General features: G+C 38.9%; 1 protein-coding gene across 4 annotated transcripts in view; it reads left to right on the top strand.

Annotated features, from left to right (window-relative positions):
- Positions 1-3589: 3589 nt before the first annotated feature.
- The window catches only part of IPO11 (importin 11), a 214953-nt gene continuing 205742 nt past the window's right edge, over positions 3590-12800 (top strand). For 3 of the 4 annotated variants that reach the window (XM_060295809.1, XM_060295813.1, XM_060295811.1), the window contains exon 1: positions 3590-3757. The gene's annotated coding sequence lies outside the window, so the exon portion shown is untranslated. Of the gene's footprint in view, positions 3835-12800 lie in introns of all 4 variants that reach the window. The other variant, XM_060295810.1, reaches the window with a different exon arrangement.

The raw sequence follows: 12800 nt of genomic DNA on the forward strand, positions 1-12800 counted from the left end.
ATGGTATTCTTATATTTATTTTTCCAAAGTAGAAATATTTTATTTATTATATTTCTTTGATTATTAAAGTAATACTTAAACATTGCAAAAAATTTTAGATAGTACAAAAAGATTTTAGAAAGTGAAACCTATCACTCAGAGTTCACCTCCATTAAGCTATTGATATTTTCCAAGACTTTTTGGATATAAAAAATTCTTTTAACCTATTGTTCTTACCTAACTAAATATGATGGACATCTGTTAATGTTAATGAATATAAATCTATATCACCACTTTTAACAGGTAGAGAGTATTTCATTGTATGAACGTACCATAATTTATGTAATCAATCCTTAGTGAAAGACACTTATACTGTTTCAAATTTTTTAAAAATTATAAACAGGGACTTCCCTGGTGCGAAGTGGTTAAGAATCTGCCTGCCAGTGCAGGGGACACGGGTTCAAGCTCTGGTCCGGGAAGATCCCACATGCCACGGAGCAGCTAAGCCTGTGCACCGCAACTACTGAGCCTGCGCTCTAGAGCCCACGAGCCACAACTACTGAAGCCCGCGTGCCTAGAGCCCGTGCTCCGCAATAAAAGAAGACACTGCAATGAGAAGCCCGCACACCACAACGAAAAGTAGACCCTGCTCGCTGCAACTAGAGAAAGCCCGCGCGCAGCAACGAAGACCCAATGCAGCCAAAAATCAATAAATTTAAAAAAATATAAACAAAACTGAAGCTGCTACAAAATTATATTACCAAGGGCAGATCAGTTAGTTTCTCAAAGACTTATTTTCCCAAGCTGGTAAGCTTCTAATGAGTTAATCTATAAGCAGCTAATGAACTATATTATAGAGTTGCCCAAGACCCAATTTTACCCAAGTTACAATATTAAATGAAGTGTAGCAAATTCGAAACCTTATGATTTTGGAGCACATATTGGTTTTCTATTGCTGCTATAAAAAATTGCCACAAACAGTAGCTTAAAGCAACACAAATTTATTGTCTGAGAGTTCTGAAGGTTAGAAGTCTAAAGTCATCTGCAGGACAGAGTTTCTTACAGAGGCTGTAGGGGAGAATCCATTTCCTTGACTTTCCCAGCTTCTCTGTGCTGCCTGTATTCATTGACTCATGGCCCCGTGTCGCTGTGACCTCTGCTTCCATGGTCACATCTCTCTCTCGGATACTCCTGTCTCTCTCTTATAAAGACCCTTGTGAATACATTGGGCCCACAAGATAATATTTCCAGCTCAAGATTCTTAATTGAATCATAGTAGCAAAGTCCCTTTTGGCATGAAAAGTAATATATTCACAGGTTTCAGGGACTAGGATTTGGCTATCTTTTATTCTATCTACCACAAAGCATGTATCTAAATTTGAGTCTGTGCTTCTCCAGTTAAGAATTTGAAATTACTTAATTCATGAGCATCATCTTCTAATCTGTAAAATGAGGGAAAGAATAATCTCCATATAGGGTGGTGATGAGGATAATAAACTACATGAAATGTCTACAGTTCAATGTCAGGCACTTAAAAAACAGAACAGTAACTGGCACATAGGGAATATTTAGAAGTTAGCAATCATAATATTACTGAGGCAAATAATTTGCATTGTTATTATGTATGTCTGTTTTTTGGAACCTACTTGAGACTGAGGGGTGAGGGAAGCTAATGTTTCTTTAACTTATCATTTGCTCCATCAATTTTCTGCTTTCTCTTTTCAGTTTTCAACCATTTTGGGGGGAAAGCACTGAACATATATTTATATTTTAAATATGTTCTGAACAGCCCAATGATCATGTAATTTAAATTAATTTAATATTTGTCTTTTTCTTCAAAGAACGTGAGAATATGAGAATATAGCAACAAAATGCAGTCATATGAGATTTATCCAGCTGTACATATTTGTTTTGTACATACTATATTACTAGATTTTACATTCATAGTAGCTGAAGCTAGGACCTCCAAGTGCATCTTAATTTGGTGCCCTGAAACTGTAGGCAAAATTTATGTATGTGTATTTTTCTGAGTTACAGGTTTCCTTCAATATCTGACGAACCCATTATTCCAAACAGAAAAGATCCTTCTAAACAAATTTTTTCATTTTAATTAAAATTAGGCAATTTTTTCCTGCTTTATTGCATATTCCTTACAGCCTTGTTACACAACGTGTGATCTATGAAGAGCAGCATTAACTGGAAACTCATTAGAAATGAAGACTCTCAGGCCCCACCTCAGACCAACTGAATCAGGTTCTGTATTTTAACAAGACCCCCATGTGATTCTATGCACGTTTAAAATTTGAGAAGTATTACCTTTCAGTAAAATCAGAAGATACAATCAAACAAAATAAATTTAAAAATAAAACATGCCCATAATACCATCCAACTAGTGACAAACCCTAACATTTTCGCATATACTTATTCCAAAAATGTAACCATACTGAGCATAGTGTTTTGTAACCCACTCTTTCCCTAATGCATTGTGAACATGTTAACATATCAACATAATTTAAAAATTTTTTTAAATTTAGTTTTTATTTTATATTGTAGTATAGTTAGTTGATTTACAATGTTTTGTTAGTTTCAGGTGTACAGCAAAGTGATTCAATTATACATACACATATATCCATTCTTTTTCAGATTCTTTTTCAACATTATTTTTAATGGCCAATTTGTATTATATATGCATGTGTCATGATTTAGTCATTCCTTTTGGTGGTCATTTAGGTAATTTTTATATTTTTTATATATATTTTATATTTTTATATTTTTACTTTCAAAAATAGCCCTTGTGTGATGAGCATCTTGTAATGCAAGGCTTATGATTGCCTGGTTCAAACCTAACACTGCTAGTTACTACTTACTAGCTGTGCGAACTTAGGCAGGTTACTTGATCTTTCTAATGTTTCAGCTTCTTCAACCTCTTAGGGTTGTTTTAAGGATTTAAATACATGATTCATCTGAAGATCTTAGAACTGTATCTGGCACATTCTAAATGATTAATGAATGTTATCTATTATTTTTATTAATCTTTGTGAACACTAAACTATTTTTTTCTAAATGTAAGAAAACTTACGTCACTAAGCTAATTAGAAGCAGAGGCAGAGAGAACTGGATTTACTCCCTTTTAATCTTTCCACTCTTGCTATCGTTCTGGACTGGAGCGCCAAGCAAGTTTAGGACCTTAAAAAAATAAATATTCGTGGGAGGGCTGACTGCTGAGAGTAGGATTATTTTAAATAATTCTTCTTTACCGAGACAGATCCGTAAAACAATGCAGTTTGGCAGCTGATATCTGGAATAAGAAAGGGAAAATGATTCTGATTTAAGCTTCAGTCAACCCAGGACAGTTGATTTTCCCAGGAGTGGGGCAGAGCCGAACTATGGTTTCCATGGTTACAGGTCGCTCAGCGTCCGGTGTGTGTGTGTGTGGGGGGGGGGTCCCAGCTCTCTATACTGCGCAAGCGCACAGAGCTGCCTTAGACGCCCGGCGCCTTCGGTTTCGAAGGGAAAGCTCCTCCCTCTCCTTTCGCCGTTCTCCTATCGTCTTCTGTCTTTGCCTAGTCCACGCGCTCCGGGTGTCTGTGACGCAGTATTCGAGAGCCCGCGTCGTTTGGAGCCGCGACGCGGAACATGGCGCGTTACTAGAAGCGGCTTTCGGCATCAGTAGGCGGCGGCGTGTGGACTGGAAGCGTGGGGCGCAGGACGAGCTGACGCCGCTTCGTGTTGGAGCGTGGAAGTGGGAGAGCCGGGCCATTCCGGACCGAACCAAACGGTGAGGCCCAGGCCTGAGAGCCCCAGAGCGCGGGCGAGCGGAAGGGAGGAGTGGGCTGGGCAGCGGAGACCCGAGAGGTGAGGGAAGAACGTGTGGCTAGTGGGAGGCCAGGCATAGCATTAGCGGGAGAAGGGCGGCCTGCAGGCTTGGCTCTCCGTTACCCCAAGGACCCCTGGGAGCTCGAGGCTGCCCCAGTCAGCCCGGGAGCGGGAAGCATGGTCGCGGAGGAATCAGGGCGCGGGGAGGCAGGGAGTGGGTGCCAGAATGAGGACGTAGGGTGCTCATTGTGGCTGCGTTGCGGGTTAGGGTGGTTCATTTGCCCTTGGGGGATCGGTGGTGCCACTTTTCAGAGAACGTGGTCATCTTTAGTATAAAACCACTGTATGTTGTGATTGCACCCACAGTATTGCTACTAATAGTAATACTGTGAAAGCTTTAATTGACCATTAGACCCTTGCTTGACTTTAACGAACAAGTGAAGGAAGTTATACATGTTCATAGAGGACTTACTTGCTGAGGTATGGCCGACAGTGCTCGAGCCCAGCGACTTCTGCAGCTTTATAACTTGACGGTATTTGTGATTCAGCAAAACTATTTTGAGGCCCATTGCATTTGTCATTTTTTTAAAAAATCCTTTTGTGACCTGGTGGTGAATGAGGGAAGTCTTATTTTTTCAGAGTGACTTGGCTAGATAGATAGGACTGGTAAATTGCCTCCTGGTACCAAGGTTGCAGTTGATCTCCCCTCCCCACCCCATTTGAACGGGCTCGATTGTAGTGCGCTAGTGCCCTTGCGATTTGGTTATTCTTCAGAAGGGAATAAGGAAGAGTAGTTTACAGCCATAATATTTTTTATTTTTTCTTGGATAGGGAGTTCATTACTTCGTTTTCACGTTATTTCAAACTTCTCTGTTCAGTACAGAGGTTTCAGGTTAAAGGTAGAGTGACTCTACGATATGAGGCATCCATTTCATGACATTTTTTCTTAGGTCTTTTGTCACTGAAGAAGATTTCTGTGAAATTAGATTGAAAATCTCTCCCTGTTGGTTGTGATAGGATTGTGGAATTTACCTCCTGTAACCCCTAGCACAGGGAATAGTAAAAACCGGTTTAATTATAGCAATGATTTGTGGCGATATATTATAGCCCTAAGGCAGCTGGGCTGTCTCTGCCCTAGTTACACTTCCTAAAGCAGAAGAGAATTCTCAACACAAACAAGTTTAGTTGTGATAATACAGTTGGAGGTTCTAAACAAATAGGTGAAGATTATTTGGGAATTAACATAAAAATCTTTAGGTTTAAAAAAAAACAACTTTAGGTTTTGTGACACTGTAGAATTTGTTTGCGTTCAGGATCAAACCAGAATGCAAAAGAATCTTTGTAGACATGTGACAGTTAAAGTATACTGAAGATTTTTCTAGAGATAAATACATGTGTTTTTCCAGAAATGTTCATATTTTGAGAAAGAAAATGTATTTGATTAGATAGGTTTTAACCTTTGTGTTGTATATCTGTGTACATGTGTGTGTTTGTATTTAATCTTGGGCTTCTCCTAATTTAGTGTTATTGATGGCAATTCCTTTCTTTTCCTATGATTCCTTTCTTTTCCTGTCTGCACCAAATGGGGACTATCAGTTAATTTCAGAGTGTTTCACGGAATGGCAAGACATTTCGTGCAGGTGTGAGTCTAGAATGTTTTTCCTTGGTTTTCTAAATATCAGGCTGATTACAGATAAGCCGATAATTATAAGCTTTGTAGAACTTGATCTGGATCAGTGTTCTACACCCTTGCAGCTCAAAATATGGTGTAGGCATCACCTGAAAGTTCGTTAGAAATGCACAATCTCAGGCTTACCCCCAGGTCTACTGAATCAGAATCTGCATTTTAACATGCTCTCCAGATGAATGTACATTACAGGTTGAGACACACTACCTTGGTTGGTAAAAGTTGAAGACCAAGGTCATGCACAAACCTGCATAAACATTATAGCACTTCTTATTTTTAATCTGAGGTGATCTTATGCTGATTATCAAGTCTGGTTTGTCTGGTTGAAGAAACTTAAGGCCCAGAATGGTAAGTGACTTGCACAAGGTCCCATGTTATCTAGATTTTTAAACCAGGTTCTGATTCATTGCAATGCATTTCTTTTACTAGTTACTGCTAGAGTTCACTGTATTGAAATTGAACTAAAGCATTCATGAATGACACTACGTAACAAACATTTACTGACTAATGGAAAGGCAGCCTAATAATCCTCTGTGTCTTTAGTAACTACTCTTGTTTCCCATGGTGGTTATTAGCCCACCACCTCCTTCCTTCCTTCCTCTTTCCTGGATAATGTTGTCTTCTGCTTCACAGAGGAAATGCAATACGTTGGTGGGAACTTCATTGCTTTTTGCCCTCTTTCACCTGCATACTTGTCTACCTCTATCTGTTCATCTCTAATTGTGTTCCGAGTTTTTTCTCCTCAGGGACAGTGTTTCCTTGGTGTATTAGTTTGCTGGGGCTGACATAACAAAAAGCAGAGACTGGGTGGCTTAAAGAAGAGAAATTTATTTTCTCACAGTTTTGAAGGCTGGAAGTCCACAATTAAGGTTAGGGCAGAAATAGTTTCTTCTGAGGCCTCTCTCCTTGAGTTATAGATGCCCTCTTTCTGCCTCTTTACATGGTTGTACCTTTGTGCACTAGAACCTCTAGTGTCTCTTTTTCTCATTAAAACACCAGTCATATTGGATGAGAGTCCACTCTGATGGCCTCATTTTAACTTAATCACATCTTCAAAATTCTTATCTTCAGTACTGGGGATACTGAGGGTTAGGGCTTCCAACATATGAATTTTGGGGAATACAGTTTAGTCCATAACACTTGGTTATTCCTTTTACTCTCAACTGGTACTAACTTACCAGGATTTAAATGCACTTGTCTTAAATACACTCTTTTCACTCTAGATTCCTCTTCAATTTTATCTGTAATTATTTCCTTTAAGGTTCTTGAAAAAGTTGTCTATGTTCATTATCTCCACCTTCTTCTTATTTATTTATTTATTTTTTAGTGTGTTGAAGTCTGCCAATCCACTGCAGTCACTGAATTTGATGGGGTGATGCTCACTATTGATTTCCTTATTCTGAAATCTAATGGAATCTTCTTAATCATTTAACATTTTGACTAGTCCTCCTTGAAATTCTCTTACGTTTCTGTGACACTGTAGTCTCCTTATGTTCCTTCCATGTCTTGGTCAGTCTTTCCTTACATTTTTCTCTCTTCTCTGGCCACTCTGGCCACTTTAAATATTCATTTCGCTCTATCTACTATCTTCTCCTCTCTTCTGCCTCTGCCTACTCTCCTTGAAGGCTTTCATCCTTTATGAGTTCAACTTCTATATCTATTTTGATGACTCCCAGATCTGTTTAGCACAGATCAACTCTGATACATTGTGGTTGTATTAAGATACCTTAAACTCATGTCAAAAAAATTATGTATCTCACCCTTTCTGAAGTTGCTTCTCTTCTTCCTGTGATTCGTGCATGCAGCTCATCACTCAGTCAGAGACACTAGAATCTTAACTCTTCCCTGTTATTACCCTTATGTGCTAACCTTCCCACACTTAACTATATTACTGTTTACCAAATCTTGTTTTACCTCTTTCATCTACTTTTTCTCTGTGGCTACTGCCTTGGTTCAGATTATCATTATTATCTGGACTTCTATGTAAACCTTCTAAATAAATTCCATGCTTCTGAGAATGCATACCATCCCTCTGTACCTTTCCTTTTTCTGTAGGCAGATGGTGCTGTTATTCTGCAATCCTTCTATGCAGACTTTCAGATAAAAATCCAAACTACCAAGCCTTGGAAATAGGGATGTTAATGATTTGAGCCTTGCTTGTTTTTGCTTTCACCTTCTGTTATTTCCTGCCTCACATTGTTTTGTCATGCTGAATTGTTTACAGTTCTTCAAAAGTGTTAGGATGTTTTTTAAAATTGAGGCACTTTTATGTTGTGTGTCTTCTGCCTAGAATGTAGCCATCACCTATCTGACAAATACCCATAATGTGCTCATCTGGATAACTTCTACTCAGCACAAATGCTGCCTTGCTCCCCTCTGGGAAGCCCTCCCCAGCCTTCCTAGGGTGAGTTAGGTCATCTTCTGACCTCCTTCCATAACAGCTTATCATAGCGCTTATACTATATTGTAATTGTCTTTTTTCCTCTCTAGACTTGAATGCAAAGACTCCCTTATTTATTTCTCAGACTAGTGCCTGGCCATGAGAAGCTGCTTCATTGCTGAATACTGTGAATGCAAATTGAATTGCCAGGGAGTTGAAAAAAATGTGGAATGTTATATACTCTGGAGGTTATATAACCACTCAGGTTATATACTGTGAGTGGGTTTGAAAAGTCAGAGACTTGGGTTCATTTATGTGACTTTACACAGCTATAAGCGGAGATTGGGATGTAGTCATTGAATTCATTTGTTGAACAAATATTTGTTAATCACTTTCTATGTGCCAGGTACTAATTCTAGATTCTGGTGGTATTCCTTTGAACAAATCTCCTGGTGTCTGGATTTTACATTCTAATTGGGATTCTGAACAATAAACACATGTGTATTAGAATGTCAGACAGTTAAAAGTGTTACGCAGAAAAATGGAAGATTAGAAAATAGAAGGAAGGATATCTGGACTAGAGAGATTCTGGATTGAAAGGTAAGATATTTTAGATTGGGCAGTCAGGGAAGACTTATTTGATTAGTTGAAAATTTGAGCAGAAACTGGATTGAAGCTAAAGAGCAAGACATGCAGATATCTAGAGGCAGGAGATTTGCAGCCAGAGGGAACATATTCTGCAAGGGGAGGATAAGATATATTTTATGTATCTGTTCCACTAACGGTGGACAGCATATTGTCTCTAGCTCTCTCTTACTGTAGACAACTCCAAGACAAACACCCTTATCCTTGTCTCTTCCTTGTATGCCTATGCAGGAGTTTCTTTAGGTATAGTACCAAGTGTGGAACTGCTGGGTCATAGGATATTACCTGATCATAGAATGTACCCACACACACAAGCACATTTCATTCATGATGACAAGATTGCTCTCCAAAGTGGTTTTACTAATGTATACTCCTAGCAGCAGTGCATAAAGGTTTCTATTTACATACATTCTTGCCAGCACTGAATATTTTCAGAATTTGTAATTTTTGCCAATCTGATGATTATAAAGTAATACCTCTTTAAAAAAAATTCCTGATAAATCTTGTTAACTTTGTGTATGGTATTTTCATTGACTTTTAATTTTGGTTTTCAATTTTGCTATAGTAAAATTTATCAGGAATATAAACTCTAGTCTTTTGATACAATATTTTGGTTGTCAGGTCTAAAGATTTTTTAAATTTTGGTTTTCAGTTTTGCTGTAACAGAATTTATCAGGAAGATAAGCTCTAGTCTTGATATTGTATTTTGGTTCTCAGGTCTAAAGATTTTTAAAAACTGGTTAATTTCATTGGTATTTGACAATGCTGTGATCTAAAGGAAAAATGTGGTAGTCAATAGAGAGTGTTGGGTTGGGATAGGAGACTTGAATTCTAGGTTTCCAGAAATGTCACCAATTTGCCTGTGTGTGACTGTACAAGAGTCACAATTTTTCTCTTCAACCTTTTTAGGACACAGTTTCTTGGTCAGTAAAACAAAATGCTTAAATTAGATATACTTACTGTTTAGAGAACTGATGTGGATGGCTCTAAGGTGATAGAAAATTATTTTAATGACTCAGAACATAATTCTAATGATAAAATGTAGAACAGTTTCTAATTTTAGGGTGTTACTGGCATACTGCCTATACATTTTTTTTTTTTTTTTTTTTTGCGGTACGCGGGCCTCTCACTGTTGTGGCCTCTCCCGTTGCGGAGCACAGGCTCCGGACACGCAGGCTCAGCGGCCATGGCTCACGGACCCAGCCACTCCGCGGCATGTGGGATCTTCCCGGACCAGGGCACGAACCCATGTCCCCTGCATCGACAGGTGGACTCTCAACCACTGCGCCACCAGGGAAGCCGTATACATGTTTTAATGAGTGAATTTTTATAAATTCAAGTGAGTCCTTAGGCTGAACTCTCACAACAAGAATGAGATTCTTCTAAGACGAGTTGTATGATATCCTGGATCAGTAATTGGAAACTAATCAAAGATATGTATATTTGGAGAGGACTGATGTTCCCTTAACAGTTAGCAAAAAGTTTTGACTAAAATTTGGTCAGTTATGGTCTGTTAAATTTAGGCGGTGCTATTACTGCCATTCAAAGAACAGTATCTTCCCAAAATCAAGCGTACAGCTTTTCCTTACTATTTCTTTGACATCAGAGAAGGAACTTTAAAACCAATAAGCATAATTGCTGTTCTTTAATAGTTTTTATACAGTTGTATATTTTTTTTCTTTCACCTAAAGAGGTGTCAGAGAAGTTGGTGGTGACACTAGTTGCGGCCTCACTGCTGACACTACCTTGGTGGGTGTCACTATTGTTTAGGATAAGCTCCTTAACTTTTCCTATGAGGAGGTGTTCAGTCATGGGGGACTCTCGTGTATACCAAACAGGCAAGAGACTTATTGAAGTTTATCAATGCCATTTTACTAAAAACCCCCAGTACGACATGAATACTTGGGTTTATTGGACAGGACTTGTTTCACAGCTGTCTTCTGGCACTGTATACTGTATGTAAATTATACATACTGTATAATTTACTTCTCTCTCTCCACCCACTAGCATATACTCTCCATGAGAGCAGAGATTTTTTGTCTTTTTAGTTCATTGATGTATCTTAAGTGCCTAGAATAATGTCAGTCATTGTAGGTGTTCAGTAAATATTTGAATGAATGAATGTGGAAAAGTCTAATGACAGGCCAATAAGTATCAGAAACCTGATTGAGAGAACAGGATTAGAACAGAGGATGTTAGATATTCCCAGTGAAAAGCATTGTTAAATTTTATTGGCTCAATGTGCCTCATTTCAGTAGGTGAAGATACTGAGCGAATTATTCATTCATTTATTCCTTCCTTCAATTTTTTTTTTAGCTCTTCAGCATACTGTTTACTTTTGTAGTATCTTTTACAGATATTTCTCTCTTTACTGTGATATAATTTCTGTACTTCCAGAAATATTGTTGTTCTTTGACCTCTTTTTCATCATTTCTAAAAGCCTGCCTTCCGCTCTTAGAAATTACAATCACATTATTGCTTTGTTCAGTTCATCAAACATTTACTGAGCATTTGCTATAGCCCTGACACTGTATTAGGTGCTCGCATGTATGGATGAATAAGACACAATATTTGCCTTTAAGTAGCTCGTGATTTTGTAGATGGGACTCAAAAGGAAATAGATGTAATAACAGAAGTATGTTCTATGTAGAAGAGTGGTGTGGAGGAAGGAGCGCTTTACTATCTAGTGCATTTAAAGATTTCCAGGGCTTCCTTGGTGGCGCAGTGGTTGAGAGTCCGCCTGCCGATGCAGGGGACATGGGTTCGTGCCCCGGTCCGGGAAGATCCCACATGCCGCGGAGCAGCTAGGCCCGTGAGCCATGACCGCTGAGCCTGCGCGTCCGGAGCCTGTGCTCCGCAGCTGGAGAGGCCACAACAGTGAGAGGCCCGCGTACCGCAAAAAAAAAAAAAAAAAAAAAAAAAGATTTCCAGAGCGGCTGATGTCAGCAGCTTTAGTATTCTCTGTATCATGGTCCATTAGCTGCCACTTTAAAAAACATACACAAAAATAGACAGAATTGTATCATGAGCCCTTATCTACTCACCACCCAGGTTTAACAGTTGTCAGCTCATGGTCAGTTTTGTTTCATCTTACCTCCACCTACTTCCGCTCTAACTACATTGGTCGTGCTGTCTAGAAGCTTGGTCATTTTCAGGTTTAACTTTTTTTTTGGCAAAGCTGCTTTAAGATTTCTGTTTCTCAGAGTTTGAACTCTTCCCCTGGTCTTCACAGAAATTCATTTCTTTCTTGTCTTTGACACATTGTCTTTCTCTAGTTTGCTTTTGACTCCAGGCAGTTGAACAGTTTTGTAATATTTCCTATCCATAATTCCTCAAGAATGTTTTCTGCCTCTTACTGTTCTTTTCTTAGACTTGGGCTATAGATCATGATTTGACTTGCAGGAATTTAACTATCTTTGAAAAAATGACATCTTCCTCACATCTCTCTGTAAGAAATGTTCCAGTGATTCATGGTAAATACTATATTGCTTATACATTTCACAAAAAGGGCTACTCGCCATTCAAGTTTTTATTCGCCCAGTACCTGTTCTTCCAGGAGGAAATTTGGAGCTTTCAAGTTCTTATGCCACTGTCTCAATGGCTTGTATCTGGCTTTTCTTCCTCTTTCTGAATATTTGTCCTTCTGTCAAACTACTGCATGTTTTTCTCCTTAGGTGATTTCATCCTGCTCCTCATATCACTCTGCCTGTTCTGTTCTACAATTTCTCAGTCTCCTTTATGCTACAATATTGCTTATGAATATTACATTTTCTTAAGTTCTGTCATATTTATTTTGTGTAAAGCTCAAACATATTTATGTCTTCATCTCACATTTTCTTTTGCTAGAGAAGAGAGTATTTTTTGTTTTTAATAAATTTATTTATTTATTTTTGGCTGCATTTGGTCTTCGTTGCTGCCGCACAGCCTTTCTCTAGTTGTGGCGAGTGGTGGCTACTCTTCGTTGTGGTGCACGGGCTTCTCACTGCAGTGGCTTCTCTTGTTGCGGAGCATGGGCTCTAGGCGTGCGGGATTCAGTAGTTGTGGCACGCAGGCTCAGTAGTTGTGACTTGTGGGCCCTAGAGCACAGGCTCAGTAGTTGTGGTGCATGGGTTTAGTTGCTTTGCGGCATGTGGGATCTTCCTGGACCAGGGCTCCAACCTATGTCCCCTGCATTGACAGGCAGATTCTTAACCACTGCACCATCAGGGAAGTCCTGAAGAGAGTATTATTAATCTTCCTTTTGTTTTTTTTTGGCTGTACTGCACGGCTTGTGGGATCTTAGTTCCCCAACCA

Source organism: Globicephala melas, chromosome 3, assembly GCF_963455315.2.
Source record: "Globicephala melas chromosome 3, mGloMel1.2, whole genome shotgun sequence".
NCBI lineage: Eukaryota > Metazoa > Chordata > Mammalia > Artiodactyla > Delphinidae > Globicephala > Globicephala melas.